Genomic DNA, 13,441 nt, shown 5'->3' on the forward strand with positions numbered 1-13,441 from the left:
CACTAACCATGAAATGTTGCAGGGGTGTCAGCATTATTCCATTCTGGTCTCAATCAGTTTTGAAATTATAAATCATTGATTCAATTGCCTTAGTTCTGTGGACTTTTTATCATATTAAACGTTCTCGTTTTTGAAATCGATAGGGGGTACAAACAAACAGACTATAATTTTCATTATGTATGCAGAATGTTGAGTAAATTGGATATTAAATGCCCAATTACCTCTTCGACCTAATTTGAATTCATAAACGATAGGAAAGCAAATTTAGCAGCCAACAGACCAGGTATTCAACCTCTAAAACCCCCCAGCAAATAACACAAACAGTTGATCAAGAAATAAACATTTTTCCATAGTCGTTGCAACCCCCCAGCAAATAATACAAACAGTTGATCAAGAAATAAACATCTTTCCATAGTCGTTGCATAGCGGCTGCACCTGATTCATGTCGTGCCCGAGTTTACTCGCAGACAGTTGTGAAGCACGTGCATTTTGTACGTTTCACAGCAGCGGTCGATAAGAAATGGACGTGAAGAGAGATACAAAGCAACGGTATTCAAACTGGAACGCTAGCCAAGAAAGAAAGATGCATTTAGAAGTGTTGAAACTGACAGTATTTTAGGATTTACTGGGGAGACTTTGAGTAGGTATGTGCACTTTAATGTTACAGACAACAACTAAACTGGGTAATCTTTTCACAAACTACAATTACAATCTGACATTCTCTAAGTCCATTTAATAAGTAATTGAGCTTGTCTAATTATATACAGCAGTTTGCTCACTGTACTGTAAGTTTTCAGACCGTACGTTTTATATCATCCTTCGTATATATATATATATATATATATATATATATATATATATATATATATATATATATAGAGAGAGAGAGAGAGAGAGAGAGAGAGAGAGAGAGAGAGAGGACTTTCATCACTTGCGAAAGGGCCTGTGAAACGTTAACAATAATGTTATCATCACGTGTACAGCCTTGCAATTTACCGGGAGCATAATAACAACTGTGCTTTTTTAAATACATTTTCTGCTCATTTGTAAAGTACAGTAGTATGAACTATCTTGTTAAACGTTTGCAGTTGTTGGGGGTTGGAAATCCTGGGCAATACATAACAAAATAACAAATCCCCCCATTCCCACAAAAAAGAAAACGCTACGTTTTTTTCTCTTGGGTAGAGAACTTTGTTATGGATTACACCGAGAATACAAATCTGCATACCTTTCTAGTGAAAACCGCATATCCGTCATGCACAAATACATGCATGCAGAATTCTTACATCAGCAAACAGCAGTCACAAGAGAAAGTCCTTAGCTAAGTCCATACAAGTTTCTATTACCACATAAATAAACATTAAATGTTGCTAAATGCCTTTAAATTGTGATCGGAATACGTTCCAAACAAGTGGTTAATTAACCCGTCACAGATAACTTTTAACATTTTCTCCGGCAAACTTTGGTGCTTTATGGAAACGTATTAGACCAATGAACACTTCAATCACCCTCGTCTCCGAGAAGTCAGTCGCTTGTGGTAAGTTCGCTGTGCTTTTCACAATATTCCTGGTGCATAAACTAATTTTACTAAAATGCTTAATTTAATTACACTTTTTTTAAACATCCACCAATGACCACATTTCAGAACAAAGGCATTTAGATCAGACCTAAAGAGAATAGTTTCATATTTTCGTGAAGGCTCTATCAACGTTCATTCCAGATAATCAAAAGACGATGAACTGATATGGCACGTTCTCGAAACATTTTAATGATAATGAAATTTACGGGTGAGGATATATACATTTTCCGGTCTGATATTTCCTTTCCCATTAATTATAAGGACTCGCCTTGTTTTTCTGCCTAACCAGCATTTGAAATGAGGTTGCACATTATTTGCCGAGTTTTGTGCACTGTGCCCCTTGAAAGTTCGTCATAGTCAACTTTACTTGATGTTTATGTAACTAAAGATAACAAACATAGTTTATATTGGAAATATAACAAATAGCAATTGCAGGCTATGTAAGGAAGTCTGTTCGGTTTTAACTGGGAAACGGGTATTTGTATATAGGTGGGAGGGACATTTTCTGCAAACCTACAGCAAAATTGTGATGGTAGATTTTATTTCTCAAAACGAGAAGAGAGAGGATTGTTGACACATTGATCTTTAGGAATAATTACTACATCTGACAGTAAAATAATCACTTATTACGGTCATTACACCTTGTGTTTGGTCATACGACTTCAAATGAGCAAAGGAGAAACTATTATTTATGATTAATTCTATCGGACAGAAGGCTTTTCATTACCTTGTAATTCCAAATAGGTAAAAATATTTAATATACTGCCACCTGCACAAGCAATTTTATTTTGTAGTCTAAAATTTGCCTCGAAGTTGGCAAAGTTCACAAGACGGACAGTCAACTATGAAATAAAATATGTTTGTAATGTAGAGGTTACTACATCAGTGAGCCATATGGTCTGAATAGACGTCCACTAGTTTAAGACGAATTTGTAAATTAGTGGTTACTACATCAGTGTCTACTATGGCTTGAATAGATGACCACTGTGATGTAAGACCTATTTTCAAGGAGAGGTTATTTCATCAGTGGACCTCCATGGCCTGAATGGATGACCACTGTGGTGTAAGACCTGCTTGTTAAGTAAAGGTTACTACATCAGTGACCACTACGGTTTGAATAGATGACGACTGGTGTAAGACATGTTTGTAAGTAGAAGTTACTGCAACAGTGACCACTATCGTCATGTACATTTATCGGGGTTGTTTTAAAGTGTCGTAAAATATTTAGAACTTTATCTCAATTTGTAGCAGATATTTTAAGCTACCACATTTAAATTGCTTGTACTAGTGGCAGTTTATGAATATATCTACCTATTATAACATGAATAATGTAACCTAGGTCCTCCTATCAGTTTAAATTAACGACAGCATATAGTTTACGTCGCTCTAGTTTGAAGTGATGGGTTTATGTACATGATGTGATGACCAGAATGGTACATACACTTTACTATGGCTACAAAACGCACATGATAAGTTATGGATACAATAACACGCATTATTGCAGAATAATATAAAGTTTACAGAGCGCACACAAACAACTGATAACATAATAGCAAACAATTGATAACACAATAGAAACAACTGATAACATAATTGCAATCAACTGATAACATAATAGCAAACAACTGATAACATAATTGCAAACAACTGATAACATAATAGCAAACAACTGATAACATAATTGCAAATATGCATTAGAATAAAATCTTAGTATACATCATAAAATTTCTCCTCTTATGAGGGCATTGCACCGACAAGTATTTAGACTTGTCAAGGTACTAGGACTGACAGCGGATATACGACTAACAAAACTGGTTTCATTTAATCCATCTTAATCCTCGTTATTACTAAAAACAATGTTCATCCTATACACGTCTTAAACCATTCTTTTCAAAATATGGACAGATTCTATCAGATATATTCAAACCACGATGTCGACTTGATGCTGGCTAAATTATGACTGGAACATCAAAAGCAAGGAATTACATTAATGTAAGTTTTAAAAGTCCTACAGATAAAACTGTTAAGAATTTACAATGATTAAAAACAGCTAACTTCCATGTGTCGAACCCACAACGTCACTATGCCACTCTTTGTTGAATTATCTTCATGAAGCAAATGAATATCCCCAAAACTCAACTCATTCTCATCCAAGAACTTTTTTTCACTGGGAGGACCCGCCACAACAGGGTTTTGCGTTCTGAGAATGGACCAAGCCAATTATGTGAATATAGTCGTTATGTGTTGCCCATGTAATAACTCCTTTCATTTAGATATTTTGGTATAAAATAAATATAGGAATGCCTATTTCGATCCATGTGATGATTTTGTGGTTAAAAACTAAACCATTATATCTATTACACAAGGAGAGAGATTGAATCAAATGACCTCTAAAATACCACGTTTCACTCTTTCGCAATAGTACAAGGTCTTTAGAAACGATAACTCTTGTTTTATCCAGATTAGTCATCATATCTGAATTTGGCAAAATGTAACGACAATGTATATTTGTTTGACAAAAAATTACTGTCTCAGCACAATTTGCAACGTCATCGGCATACTAAATTGCAGGTATATTCCCTGTTATCGTTGGTAAGGATTACACGATGACATTTTACAAGTGTCGCTTTAACAAGATCACCAAATAACGAGGAGAATAACACTGGACTAAGAACACAAACCTATTTTGTATGTACTTAAGAGGAACAATACAATGATGAACTTTAGGATTTTTAACACAAGATTTCAAACTTAATTAGTATGTATTGAATTAAGTATATACACGAATTTACCATGAATACATTTTATTGATAACCAGACCCAAAGTTTCAAGAAAGAAATAATAAAATTTACAACCTTTGACAGATATTTATGTACAATATCTTATGAAAACCTGCTTGCGACTCGTGAATAATATGCTATCATTTGTGGTCACCTGTGTCACTGTACACGGACCACTGCCATGGTTCCCACCTAAGACTACTACCCCAACGCATCCACTCGTAACGCTACTCCAACGCATCCACTCATAACGCTACCTCCACGCATCCGCTAGTAACGCTACTCCAACTCATCCACCCGTAACGCTACTCCAACGCATCCACTCGTAACGCTACTCCAACGCATCATCTTATCGCATATTCTTCTGGCGCTTTGTGCGTCACCGACTTGAATGATATTATCGCTATTACGATCATATTTGTAAACTCCATTTTCAATTTTCGGCGTATTATATATGAGAACGGCGTACATGCCTTTTCTAACAACAAGTATGCAATGCGTGTCACTCTTGTCTTGTGCAAGCGATAACGAGGTGCATTGCTACTGACCTGCAGTGCATGTTCCCTCTACTTGCAATAGGTTTCGAGCGTCCAGATGCGGTACGTGTATCATTACAACCCATGTACGGTGTGCGCGTGCAATGGCTATATTCCCTGCATTTTCACATTTAAGTTCAGATACCGTTTAACGTGTCCTCGCAAATATCCCCGTTTTAATTGGGTTTACATTCAGCACAATAAATATCAGATTGTTCCGTATATATTGACCTTCTATGCTATCCACAGTAGTCAAATTTATATAAGGGTTAATACAAACAATAACGTTATTTTCACCAAAACAGCCCTTGTCTGGAAATAAAGTGACCCGTACATATTGCATTTCTCTTTTCTTGGATGGGAAAAACTTCCAGTTCTTTTTCTCCAGAGCGATACATCTATGCCAACACTAAATACACCTGCTATAGTATACATAAACTTAATAACTTTCCAGTCGTGTTTGTAGAGGGTATCAAGACGGCTTAAAAATAACACACATTTTTATGAACACTCTAAATATACCTAAACTAATTCACAGAATTTTCGCAACTAATAACTTTTGAAACCGATATCAATGTACAGAAATATTTCAAAAAATTATATTTGGGATGCATCTTTTATTGAACATATTGCGCCTTCCGCTCTTTCTGCTGCATGTGTGTAACTTTAAAAAAATTCTAAATGCTTTTATTTCGGTCAGAAGAGTTAGGAGTGTAGAATTTTAATGGCTCATTTAAAGGCATTATAGAGAGCAGCGTAAACTGCAGGACATCCTCGGCGGATCAAACAAATCCAAGTGGCAATTATTGTCCAGTCTGACGCATATAGTTCAGAGCGTAAATTGGCCTGATCAATTACAGCCAGTAATTGCAGAAAGCAAACCAGTTAGTGAATATATATATATATATATATATATATATATATATATATATATATATATATATATATATATATATATATACGTATTGTTGAGTTGGCACATTTCCAAGAAGAATAATCTTCATATAAAGCAAATGTGTTCGGAAAGACACCTGTGCTTCGTGTGCTCTGTCGGTCTTTTAGTTCACAAGTATGTACGTCCGCATTTCTTTCATAAGTTATACAGAATGAATATTTTCAACTCTACTAGCAGACGATCTGTGAGTGTTTGATTGGACTATGTCTGTTTAATTTCTGCGTTGATAGCTACGTTCATAAGTTTGAAGATACACAAAGACAGGCAGTATCTCTTTAAAAGTATGCTTTCTCACGTACATGTACATACAAACACACATACATGCACATGAACCAACACAGGACACCCAGCAGGATTCAGAAAGAATTAACTAAAACTATTAACAAGTTAATTTTTAACAAAAATATTAACGACTCCATGGTCTTAAGCAAAGTAGCTAAAACGGAGCGAAACCATCACGTTTTATAAAATTGAACGAAACAGTCCAGAAAGTTCTATCACTAGTAATAAAGAATAAACGTTTTAATTAAATTCCAGTGGTTTGCGAAATAAGACGCAGGGCTGACGGTGTTGATGTGCATGTTGTCTTGAATGTACTAATGTACCAACGGCTCGAAGTGTGATGATGTGCTAACAGTCTTTCCATTAATCACAATAATATAATCCAAGATGACCTTGTCTGAATTCACTAAAATTACAAATTATTGTTTCTGTTCAAGAATATTGTTGTATTTCCAGTGAAGAAATAATTCCAGCCAATTCAGATACTGAACACAGCAATAATAATATGTCTGCTAATGACGTTATTGCAAGAATGAGTAATTTCTCAAGTAAACACGATTATAAATCCCTCTATTTGACCTGGGTCGCAATTGCTTTGAAATGCTGTGTCACTTACTGAAATTTTCCATTCTAGATCATTCCGGATTGTCAACAAAATAAAATCTGTTATTAAAATTACAATAAAGAATGTTGTAAGCAACAGGTAAAACAGGTTTATCCATGAAGAATGAAATTATCATAGGTCCAGACCCAAATAAATATGTTCACCTATATCGATAATGATCTTAATATTTAAACCACTCAAAGAAAAATATTAAATATGCATTATTTTGTTTTACAAAACTGAAAGTTACAGGGCAGGTACAAAATGAACTTGATTTTAGACAAGGTCAAGTGGAAAATAAAATTATACATAACATTTAGTAATGGAGAAAAAACTAATAAATAACAAATACTATATATATATATATATATATATATATATATATATATATATATATATATATATATATATATATATATATATAGTGCCCATTTAAGTTATAGTAAATAAAATGTTTGCTATTATAACGATTTATTTAAAAGGACATATCGCATTCAATAAAAACAAAATTTATTTGAGTTAGCAAGTACGTGTACCCAAAATATATAAAATTCTAATGAAGTTGAAATTCAATATACACAATATAAACACTACATTGCAAGAAACAGGCAATACTGTTTATGAACTCGGATTATTCTTGTGGACGTAAATAATTCCTTTGGTCACACAGACGACTTCGATCTTGTTTCGGAGCGTGTAAATATTTTCTTGTCGAAATTGGTGCGGGCAGTTGAAATCACTATATCTGATTTTAAGTTTGTCTTAGCACCTGCGAAGCGCTTTCTTACTGACGGAATGATCTCAGCTATGTTGCAGTCCAACGCATATGAAACTGGAAATTGGCAACTATAATTCTAATTCCGCTGCGTGCTGCTCGCCGCCGTCAGTCGCATTGCTTCGTCGAAAGTAGGTCACATCTACGTTACTGTTAACATGTATTTAATATAGTTCACAAACCTCTCGAGTAAATTATAAGTCTAACAAAGAAAAATCCAATGGATATTCAGCCGTTCATGCATTTGGCTTCAAGCACCCTCAGTAACTTGTGAACGAGTCTGTAGGTCCGTTTGTTTATTAATGGCATGCTCTACAATTCACACATTCTCTTGTATATTTGTCCGGTTTATTTCTTCTCGTCAGATTCACCATCTCTGCCTACCTTTCCATTCCCGTTTTATCGGACTACTCTTACTGCATCATTATTGCAATGATTTTGAATGTATAGGCATGATTTGAAAAAGGTTTGTACGTGCGAACGATTTAAAACAGTAGTTTTTGTTTTTGTTTACACCGTTAGTAAGCCTGGAGGGGTGTTTTGCTTTGATTTGAATTATTGATCAACTGGGAAATGTGCGGGATAAGGGGTCATCCATGGAAGGCCCCTAAACCCTTTTGTACGTAAGCTACATATTTTGTTTTTAATGCTGTATCCCGCCTGATCGATAAATATCTACGATGGTACCGTCGTAATAGAATGAAAGTACATGATACCTAGAATTTATTATCCACATATCACCATTCTTGTCGAAACTGCGACCCGTTATTTGGACCCTACGTCGTGAGAGACGCTTTTAATGACACAGCGTTCATACATCCATCTTCATTTACATGTGCGTTAGTACTTTCATAAGGGCATGCCATTTTTAAATTGTACACAAGATAGATCAAATATCTTTGTGTACTTTTTCTACTGTATGTCCTAAACTGCCTGACTGGATGCATGAATAAGGAATATTGTTTACTTTATACTATTTCCATTTTCTACAGTAACATTTTATATTTTCTTCGTTCACTTACAGAAAACACGGTATTATGTTATCAAAGAGGAAAAAATAATATACCTGTATGCAATTTAGCAGGAGAATACAAGCAGAAAATACACAATAAGAGACGTGTTTTTGTTTAAATGATAAAATCACACCATGCCCGCGTATATTCATTTGTCTCATCATTTCGTTGCCTCACTAGGTGTGCAAGTTAGGAGACAAATACGTAGATTTTGAACACTGAAAAATAAGAATATACTTCAAACTTTTTCTCGTAAATTTGGTTCGCCATATATGTCTTAAATTAAAGGTCACCGGCCATACTCCAACATTTTCCTATTTATATCAGATTTGCATTACATGATTAAAAATAGTTATACTCGCACACAAAAAAACGAAAAAATTATCAAGGGTAAAGAAGAAATAATAATTTAATTACTCGAAATAGAAGTATACAACGTTGTTACTTCCCCTTAGTTACGATTTCCCACCTATAGAGGACGCAACCGGAAATGACTTACATTTATCCCTACAAGACGAAGTACATGCTTCTTCTTGTCGAAAAATAAAACACTATAAACTATGCATAGGGAATATTTTAGATGAAACTAATGAAAACTAATTTACTGTTCAGCTTTATATCGGTATGCGTGCACGACGGACTAGATTGTGTCGCTTTCAGAACTGTTCCAATTTTCAATTTATTTTGAAAATTCCTGTTAATGCAGGTAAAAAGAATCAATGCTGGCTTCCCTGTGTCGGCAGACTTTATTTAAAAAAAATGAAAGAAATCGGCACAATTAAAGAATCCAAAGGAACCAAACTTGACTTCCTTTTGTCGGCCAACTACAGAAGAAAAAATCGGCACAATAAAAAGATACCAAAGTCAATTTTCCGGGGTTGGTTTGCATTGTAATAAAATAACCTATGTATTTGGTATCCTGTCGGTAAGTTTAAACAATGAGTTTATTGCTCCATGTCAGTCGTGTTTATCGCCCGGGCTTCTATTCGTTTGCCATATGTAATCATAATTGATGTTTGCTTTAATAATACTTTTGTAACCCATGCCAGCAAAAAGATTATCATTTGCACTCACATTGAATGTATATTAAAATAATGATTTTTTATTTTATTTGCGATATACCGACTTATAGTTAACCTGGTTACAATACAGTCTGGGTCAGTTTGCAATAAATAACTTATCATGCGTAAATGGCAGGTGCCTTCAAACAATCGGGTGATACTTTCGTCTCATTTGCGATTTTGTTATTTGACATAAGCGATACACACTACACTAAGGATGCATACGCAAGCCGGCATCCGCTTAATCCGAAGCTACCGGTAGAATTCTGCCGAATGTCAGCCTAGACATTAAGCGGATAGTACACCACCTTCTTCTTTGGGATAATTATAACTATAGAAATTTGATGGATAAAACAAAAATCAACCCTTCAAAATTTATCCTACATTGTTTTTATAACACAAACACCTACAGACCTTGGGAGGGACAAGGTACAAATACACCATACATAATTTAGATATAAAAGGGTGTCACTCTAAAGTCGCAACCAGCAATATATGCTAGGACGGGACTTTAGGGTGTCAACAAAGCTACATATACGGAGTTCGTGAACATATATTTTTAAAAAATAATTTTCGCATGATGAAAAAAGGAATATATGATAACAATGCAAGGTTAATTTCTTTCATTTTATTTTCAAACAAGTGTATGTTTATCAATTTATTTTGTACCGTGTGTGTGTGTGGGGGGGGGGGCACAAATTAAACACAAAATTATTTCCTTTCTAATTTGTACTGAATAATGGAGCAAATATGATTGACGATATTGACCAGTAATGACAAGCTTTCAATTTACGCGCGCAAACACTAAGACAACTTGAAAAATAAAAACAAACAATAAAATTAACTAGTAAGAGCTTCATATTGCAGAAACTAAATACTGACAAAATGCTCAATATTATTCTCTCTCTCTCTCTCTCTCTCATGTGTAATCTAGTATGTATTGTATACAGCTGTGTTACAACGTGAAGCCTAAAATTAAGTATATTTGTTATAATATCTCATGTACACTACCCTTAGCAAAATGTATACGTATTATGTAGAATATTATCTGTTACGTATTTTTGTTTTATAAATGATCATTCATAATTTGACCGAAAGACTTAAATTGAGAATGTCGTTGTGCAGATGCATATATTTGTTAGCATAAAAATGTATATAAATATTAGAACAAGCAAGATATGTCAGTTTGTGTTTTCTCTCATAAATATGTACGTTACGAAGTATGATTATTTTCTTTCAAAGAATATCAAAATAGTTTGTTTAAATTTAGTTTTTTTCCCTAAAACCTATCTTGCATAGCATCTACTTTTTTTAAGAAAAAGAATGTACAAACTATTGTTAAGTTTGGCCCAGTTGTATTTCGAGTTGGACCGAATTGTCTTTGGGCCAAATTCACTATAATTCAGCATAAATGATACAACATTCCCATCCCTCCCCAGTTCGATCCCACAGATTAAATACACTTTTTTCTGGTAAACATGGTTTTTCGGAAAAAGAAAGAACGCTTTTTCCCCATCATCACTCTTTTGGTTACATACGTAATCAACACAGTGCACCATATTTGCTGTACAAAAGCACGATCGTACGCTATATCACAGACATTAAATTAAGCTCTTGAATGGCTAGGTTGAATAGAAGGGATAAATGTACGTCATATCCGGTTTTGGCACGCGGAAACTACCGATTGTTTACGGAGATTGCCGAATAATTTTTTCATTTTATAAAGTTGAGTTTTAAGTCTAATTAAACATTTTTATGGTGTGCATACACAACCAATTCGTTTTGTTTATAACTATTAAAATATCACACGTTTGTACAATACAGGTGGCAGGTGACCTTTAACTATAGTAAGATTGCGAATAACATACTAAAGTATCTTTCTTATATTTCAGGGTTAACTTAATTTGGAAAATAAAAACGGACATTTTCGACATTTGTTTAAGTGCCCAACGAGAACCATGCACAGTAATATAAGAGCCTCGTTCCGACAGAGTCGCGAGAGACTATCCAGGACTCCAAACTTCGCCAGCTACGATACGTGTCAGAACCAGAAGCGGAAGGTAGAGACGATTTCCGATTTTCGGCAGAGAAAGTAAGCAAACACGCTTGGTTCTCATAAAGACAATTGGGAAGATTAGACCATTTCAACCGATTGTTTTCCTTGCCGGCAACAATGCCATTTAAATTTCATAGGCAGTGCAGTGCTCCTTATATCGATGCAATCATTCCAAAAACAAAACAAAATGAAACCTACACTCTCAAACATGTTTGTTAGACCTGCCAGGTTTCTTTTTGCGTTGTAAGTAAACCTGATATTATACCATTTTCTATTTGTTCATTGATTTACCATTTTAGTCGTTATTCCTCTTGCTGAATCCCTTTCTCTGATGGATAGAGCAGCATACATGCTAAGTTTGGATTGATGGCTTTCTGTCAAGTTTCTAGTACCAACGTCCTAATACCTTTCAATATAGATGGTAGTTGAAATCTGTTTTAACAGCCCACTTGAATTTGTCCGTAGCCTGAAGAAGCTCAGCTCTCGTCTTCTATCTAGTAACTCATCATGACTTCTGCGATTTTCTTTCTTGAAAGTTTTTGTATAAGAAGCAACTAAAATGTAACGTTTGAGTATTTAAATGCAATGTCTTTTAAATTTTACTATGCTAAAATAAAAAAAATTAATTTCCTCACTATAATTAGCATTTTTATTTCTAAGTTTTTTTTTAGTACCAGGTCTGAATTCACCACTTGTCCCGCAATCAGTCTGATTGATATTATGCCTATCTTAGTTTTGACCAATCAAATATCTTAAGTTTAATATTTGTTTCTGCTGGTGATGGTTGGGCCATGCTTCAGTGTCACCGACATGTAGTAAATTTTAGGTCCAAATAAAACATTTGCTCCGGTGCCTGTGTTCATTAATAAGACTACCATAACCCAGATTCGTTCTTTGAAATTATTCGTTTCCCTTGGCAAAGACAACAGCCAAGTTCTTTAGAACTGAATTGCATTATTGTATCAGATCAGATTGCTCGAGTCTAAGCCAAAAAGTTCAGATTAGGTTTAGTGATAAAATCTAGGTCAGATGTTTAAATTAACGTATTTTTCCTCCTCTGTCTAGAGCCTATGACATGTTTCGTCAGACTGAGCGAGAGTTTGATAGTTCCCAGAATTCCAAGGAAACATTGCTGCGCATGACACGACTTTTTCTCTACCTTTTCCTGTTTGCTAGCGTGCTTCTCCTGGGCGTGTGGAGCAAGTTGTCATTTTTATCCATGGTATCCGCCTACAAGGCAAGTGACAAGCGATACCTTTCAGATGTACATTCAGTAATTCGATTTATATTCAGGAATATATTTATTTCAATGCAAAATGTGTGTAAGACCGCCTTCATATCCGTACATCCATCCATCTCTGGAAATTGAACAACATTTCTTAAGATGAATAATTAATACTTCAGAATCCTGATACCTTCCATTTTGAGATGAACTCTAATTTAATCAAGCTATTTTACCCGATTGCTAATTTGATATATGATGCAGGTTAGGTTATGACGGGTACATTCCATACCTCATGTGATGATTTTGAGTAGTATATATAGATAAATAAATATATTATAGAACCCAGAGAAAACAGAAAGTGCCAAGTGGATATATATATATATATATATATATATATATATATATATATATATATATATATATATATATATATATATATATATATATATATACATACATACATACATACATACATACACACACACACACACATATATATATATATATACACATACATACATGCATACATACACACACACACAATATATATATATATATATATATATATATATAT

The 13,441-nt window shown here is 34.4% G+C and overlaps 1 long non-coding RNA gene across 1 annotated transcript; it reads left to right on the forward strand.

The window, feature by feature from the left end:
* Positions 1–531: 531 nt before the first annotated feature.
* Positions 532–12,873, forward strand: LOC149794426 (uncharacterized). The gene is made up of 3 exons (XR_016422628.1): positions 532–644; positions 11,479–11,678; positions 12,708–12,873. It is a non-coding gene; the product is annotated as an uncharacterized LOC149794426 (long non-coding RNA).
* Positions 12,874–13,441: the final 568 nt, after the last annotated feature.

The sequence above is a fragment of the Sinohyriopsis cumingii genome, chromosome 8 (assembly GCF_028554795.1).
Source record: "Sinohyriopsis cumingii isolate HCF-2022 chromosome 8, ASM2855479v2, whole genome shotgun sequence".
Taxonomy (NCBI): Eukaryota; Metazoa; Mollusca; class Bivalvia; order Unionida; family Unionidae; genus Sinohyriopsis; species Sinohyriopsis cumingii.